The 5,503-nt window shown below is 37.5% G+C and overlaps 1 long non-coding RNA gene and 1 pseudogene across 1 annotated transcript; one reads left to right on the top strand and one right to left on the bottom strand.

Annotated features, from left to right (window-relative positions):
* On the top strand, nucleotides 1–676 carry LOC131739320 (serum amyloid P-component-like; annotated as a pseudogene).
* A 2,114-nt stretch (nucleotides 677–2,790) lies between these two features.
* On the bottom strand, nucleotides 2,791–5,456 carry LOC131739395 (uncharacterized). The gene is made up of 2 exons (XR_009330506.1): nucleotides 5,368–5,456; nucleotides 2,791–3,284 (listed from the first exon to the last, which is right to left on the bottom strand). It is a non-coding gene; the product is annotated as an uncharacterized LOC131739395 (long non-coding RNA).
* Between the last annotated feature and the right edge of the window lie 47 nt (nucleotides 5,457–5,503).

The raw sequence follows: 5,503 nt of genomic DNA, 5'->3' as shown, positions 1-5,503 counted from the left end.
CTAATGAACAGCATCAACTCTTGAAATCCTTTGTTTATGCCCCAAATAGATCTATCAGGGAAAGCCTTCTACTTTCATGAGACGTCCAGCAGCAACTACGTGAAGCTCATACCGGACAAGGAGGAGGCTGTGAGTGCAGCGACCATCTGCCACAGGTACCACTCCACCCTGACAACAGATCAGTGTCTCTTCTCCTTTGCCACCCCTTCCAAAGACAACACATTTCTCCTCTTCAAATTCAGGTATGGCAAACACACCATGGCCGTGAACAACGATCAGCCGGAGTTGCTCATGTCGGATGAGAGGACTCCATCGGGATGGACTTGTGTGCGGGACCTGGGAGACGAGCAGTGGGAAGGTTCAGCTGTGGATCAACGGGAAAGGCAGCGAGATGAAGGCGGTAAAGAAAGGAATGTTAGTTGAAGGGAAGCCTATCATAATCCTCAGTCAAGATCAAGACACTTACAGAGGGGGATTCCAATCGTCCCAGGCCTTTGTTGGCCAAATCACAGAGGTACACATGTGGGATTACGTGCTGTCAGAGTGTGAAATAAGCGCCATGAGCGTTGGTTTGGCTGTTAACCCTGGGAATGTTTTAAACTGGAAGTCAATGCAGTACACTCACAGTGGTCATGTTTTAGTGAAGAGCGTTGATGATACCTGCTATGTGAAATAAAGTAAAGAAAATACTAGGTACAATACTGTTTGTTGTACCTACCATGTAAAATAACATTTACTAAAATGAAATAATGTGTTATCTGTTGATAAACCCCAAGTTCAAATACAGTAATGTGATTCACTTATGAACTGAAAAAAGAAATGTTTTCTTTAAACAACATTGCAACAGGGAGTACAAGTCAGGGATAACACATTTAAAAAAAAGAGACAATTTGAATGAAATTCTGATATATTATTGGCATTTATATATGTTTTGTTGTTCAACCCTTGTCGGTGTACAAGGACATTAACGAGAAAGTTTAACTGCACAGTGATAAAAATGTTACATTATTGAAAAAAGGTATTTTAAAAAGACCTTGTGGTTTTGTCCTGCGTATTCTTAATAATCCTGTTGGAATGACTCACCCTTTTAGCCAGACAGTGAGCACTGAACCCATTAACTCATCTGAGTCATGTTTATGTCAATAGTCATGCCAGCAGATCATTATTTATATCCTGTGTTCTCCCACTCTGATTTTGAGGTCTGTGCACATGCTTGAAAAGTAGGAGTGTTAAACAGTGAAGACGGTAATCACTGCTGTAAGTGGAACATGCAGGTGTGGGGAAACGCTGCTCTTTCTTTATTGCAAGGTTTTATTACATATGAAACTGGTATTATTATGGTATTCCAATATAACTTGCTGTATATTGTCTGTGACTTGCTACACACTTCAATAAACTTCAGTTAAGTCCCCTTTAAAAAAAAAATCAGAGACTGGAAAGGAATTCACTCAGAAGAAATGTACTCAAGGGATTATGCGCATTGCTGATATATCCATTTCCAATCCCTTATCTCCTTTGTTTAAATGTTGACATGTGTGTCATGTGTGTGGATAGGTGGTTTTCATTTGTACTGTGTACACCCACCCAAAGATAACAAGGTCAAGGTGAGAAATTACTGTGGGAGGGTTGGAGATATGACACCAGTTTGATCCTTTTTTTTTTTTATCAGTCTCACCTTTTTATGAAAAAAAGAAAACGTCAACAGTGAGTAACTATAACCACTGTTTTCAAAACACTGTGCTGTAACTACAAAATAAAAGCACAATCCAGTCTCTAACTCCATCCTAACAGAACAGAAAACACAAGTCAATAGATCAGTTTTATCGTGTGCTGGTGCATGCTGGGAAGGCTTTCCAGCCAGTTCTACCTGCATAGGCCCCAAATCCTAATTGTACCACAGTGTTCATATTACATAATTTTTCATGTATATGTCATAATTTGGTACATTTGACAACATTCCAATATATGTAGTTTTTTATTATTATTATTATTTCTAATGGGATTGCTTTCATTTTGGAGAAAATTATGGGAAAAAACGCAATTGTGAAAGGGGAAGTAAGCAGAGATAATAATTATTTACCAGGGCACATGAGCTTTCTTGCGCCTACGTTGTCAGGCTGTAAAGAGAAATGAAATGAACTTCCTGTAGATGGAAGATAATAAACAAAGGCGCTACGGAACGTTTGCTCTGCTTGTTTGTTCTGTGTATTTGTTAAGGTTTTACATGTCGGCCAGTGGAGCAGCAATGCTGTGTGGAAATCACTGGCTCCTGTCTGCTCGCTACCAAAGATACCACCTCTAAATAGAGAACCTTGCATTCACCTAACAGGGACCCTGAGCAGTGGAATATACCCAAACTTAAAGTTTACCAAACAAGAATTATATTCTAAAATGTATCGAATATTATTTACTATACTGTATGGCAGAGCCAAATGTCTCAGAAGGCTTTGTTGTTTGTTATATAAAGCATGAGATTTACCGTCCTATTTGCAAACGGCTGCCCACCAATAATATTGATAGCACTATTAGAAGAATATTGTTTTAGAAGAATATATATATGTTTTTTAAACAATGTGCTCCATACTGAGGAATAGTATTAATGTACAATAACCACACAGTAATAACGGCACTTCTGCATTGAACTGAAAGCTAACACATTGTCTCTTATTGTACAAGAGATGGCATCTCATGCAGTTTTCACGAATGAAGCTGAGTGTTTCTGGCTGCTCAAACTGAATTTCTTTGCCTTTAACATCTCAACAACCCCCCTGAATCTCCTGGAATACAACATATCGAATGGTTGTTTTTAATTATCATGCATAACAAAGTATGACTGTATTTTACAAACATGTCTTTGTGTTTCTGCCTTTGCCTATAGGCACAGTGTGCTTTGTATTCATTGTGGTTTTTACTAAATCTTTTGCATGTTCTCTAGGGGGAGGCACTTCTTTCAGTGAATGCAGCTGATTCTTGGTTCCCATGGGTAGGGGGGGGTGTCTTTGAGGTGAACAGCAATCCTGTTTGTCAAGGATGACCTGGGGTGCTGCAGTTCTGACCTGGGGAAGGAGGAGGGCTATGGCTGTTTTAGATGTTTGTCATGGAATGTAGCTGAAAACCCTAAAGAGCCTCAGAGTAAAGCACTGGGGGTCAGTCAAAGCCACAGAGACACATGGTCTTCTCTTTGCCATGTTAGATTATTTTCCTTAGTTAGTAAAGATCCCCTTGTTACAAAGGTATTCGTATAGCATGGGGTTCCAATTCTTATAATTTGGGTTCCACTCTGTCTGCAAACACAATAAAAAATAATAAATAAAGAAATAAAGGCAGTTTGTTTGTTATGAAATGCATTTGATAAGGATGTGTACAGCAGTGGTTCAGTTTCTTGTTCTGTTTTTTAGGCAAAACATTTGAGAAATTGCTCCAAAACTGTATTTATCCTCACCAGAATAACAGAATAACATTCAGCTCATCTAAAGTACACCTTCTGGCATTTTGTCAAACCTCATACTGTCTGTCTGAGAAACAAAAATTATATAATCAACCAGGTGTAGCTACAGTGTTTGGCTCTTATATTACAATGTCACGAAGATCTTTTTCATTTATCTTGTTAGAAAATGTCCGCTAGACAAAATGAAGAATGATGTATTCAACCATCTAGTTCATATACAGGTGTACTCCCTGTCACTGATATCCATATACAGGTGTACTCCCTGTCATTGATATTCATATACAGGTGTACTCCCTGTCACTGATATTCATATACAGGTGTACTCCCTGTCACTGATATTCATATACAGGTGTACTCCCTGTCACTGATATTCATATACAGGTGTACTCCCTGTCACTGATATCCATATACAGGTGTACTCCCTGTTACTGATATTCATATACAGGTGTACTCCCTGTTACTGATATTCATATACAGGTGTACTCCCTGTCATTTTTGCTAATAATCCTTAAACTCTTTGTGTTTTTATCTGTCACTGGCTGTGGTGTTTCTGTTTGTATTTTGCTTATGGGCATTAACTGAAGAGGTAACTCTATTAACTTAGTTAAAACTGTAGCTCCTTGTTACTTTGTGTAGTGTGTTCTGAGTGGCTTAATCAGTAACTTGTTTTAAAAGGGGAACGCTACAGAAACAGTATTACTAATTCAAATCAAACACTGGGTTGCAAAACCTTGACCTGACCCATTTGCAATTTATCAGTGACATGCAGCCGTTCTAGTTAGTTCGTTTTTTTTTTGGTTTTTTTTGCTTGTACCTGAATTCCACATTATGTGTCTGATTTATTTATAACCAGTTAAACAGTAAAAACTCACTGCTTACCAATGTTAAATGTACCTTTTTTTAAATAAATGTGATATTATTTAAAATATGTCAATTAACAGTGTCCTCAAATATACAGTATAATTTATGTTTTCTTCTTGTGGCTGTAATGTATTGCGGTGATTCAATATGTTTTAAATTATATTAGGGGGTAAATGAAACTCAATCACAGCTCTACATAAAACTTATCCGCCCGCCACATTTTTCCCAGAAAATGTTCCACCTGAATAGGATTCTGGTATTTGTAGTGTTTTATCAAAGAAGCAACATTTACACTGTAACTAAATACTTAATTCCAGGTCTCCTACAGCGACCTCCCCAAAAAGAGACAGGACAAGACTGGCATAAGTGCATCAGGCAGCAGCAAATTGACAAATTGGTATGGGAAAAATATATAAATATGCATGTATGCATACGTTTTCCATTGTCTTTCATATTGGAACATGTGAGAGCTACTGTACAAAGTGAATGGTAATACATAAGAGCTCATATTCCCTAGAAATATACAATGCAATACAATACAACATAATATTTAGGGGACATTTTCTTTGCTGGATGTTCAAGGAAATTACAGACATCATTTAAAAGTCCCTTCCAAACTTTAAGGAACTGAGAGATAAGCTGAGGGAAGTCAAGTGGATAGACTTGCAGGCAGGTTCGTTGAAGGGGAAGTTTACTCGTTTTAAAAAGTTCATTGACCTGTTCACTAAGCGACTTGGTTATTTCCACCGTGTTAACAGGTTAAGATTAATATTACCTGGGCAACAATAAGCAGTAATTACAGATTCATTAACCTCAGCAATTACACAGCAATGGGACTGAGGTTAAGATAATAAAACAAAATAATACCAAATTACTTGGTGAGATCTTAAAATAATGGCTATGATTAATTGTTGCCCGATTAATATAAAGCCTTAGATAATCAAATAGTTTTTAATTGCCTAAATTTAGATCAGGCATACAAAATGTATAATAGTGCGTAAAATCAGGATATCATTTTTTTGAAAAATTGAACAAATAGTAATAATATTGATTCTTACCCTTGTCGGAAAAAAAACAGTGGTTGGCATGGAACAAACAGAACCAGAGTTTTGCCTTGCAATCAACCCTGAAGTCACTGTGTGGGTAAACAAGCCTGTGCCTTTTCACCTTGTGGTGTGGGCGTACTTCTAATAT

This window comes from Acipenser ruthenus, chromosome 11 (assembly GCF_902713425.1).
Source record: "Acipenser ruthenus chromosome 11, fAciRut3.2 maternal haplotype, whole genome shotgun sequence".
NCBI lineage: Eukaryota > Metazoa > Chordata > Actinopteri > Acipenseriformes > Acipenseridae > Acipenser > Acipenser ruthenus.
This window is presented reverse-complemented; position numbering and strand designations above follow the sequence as displayed.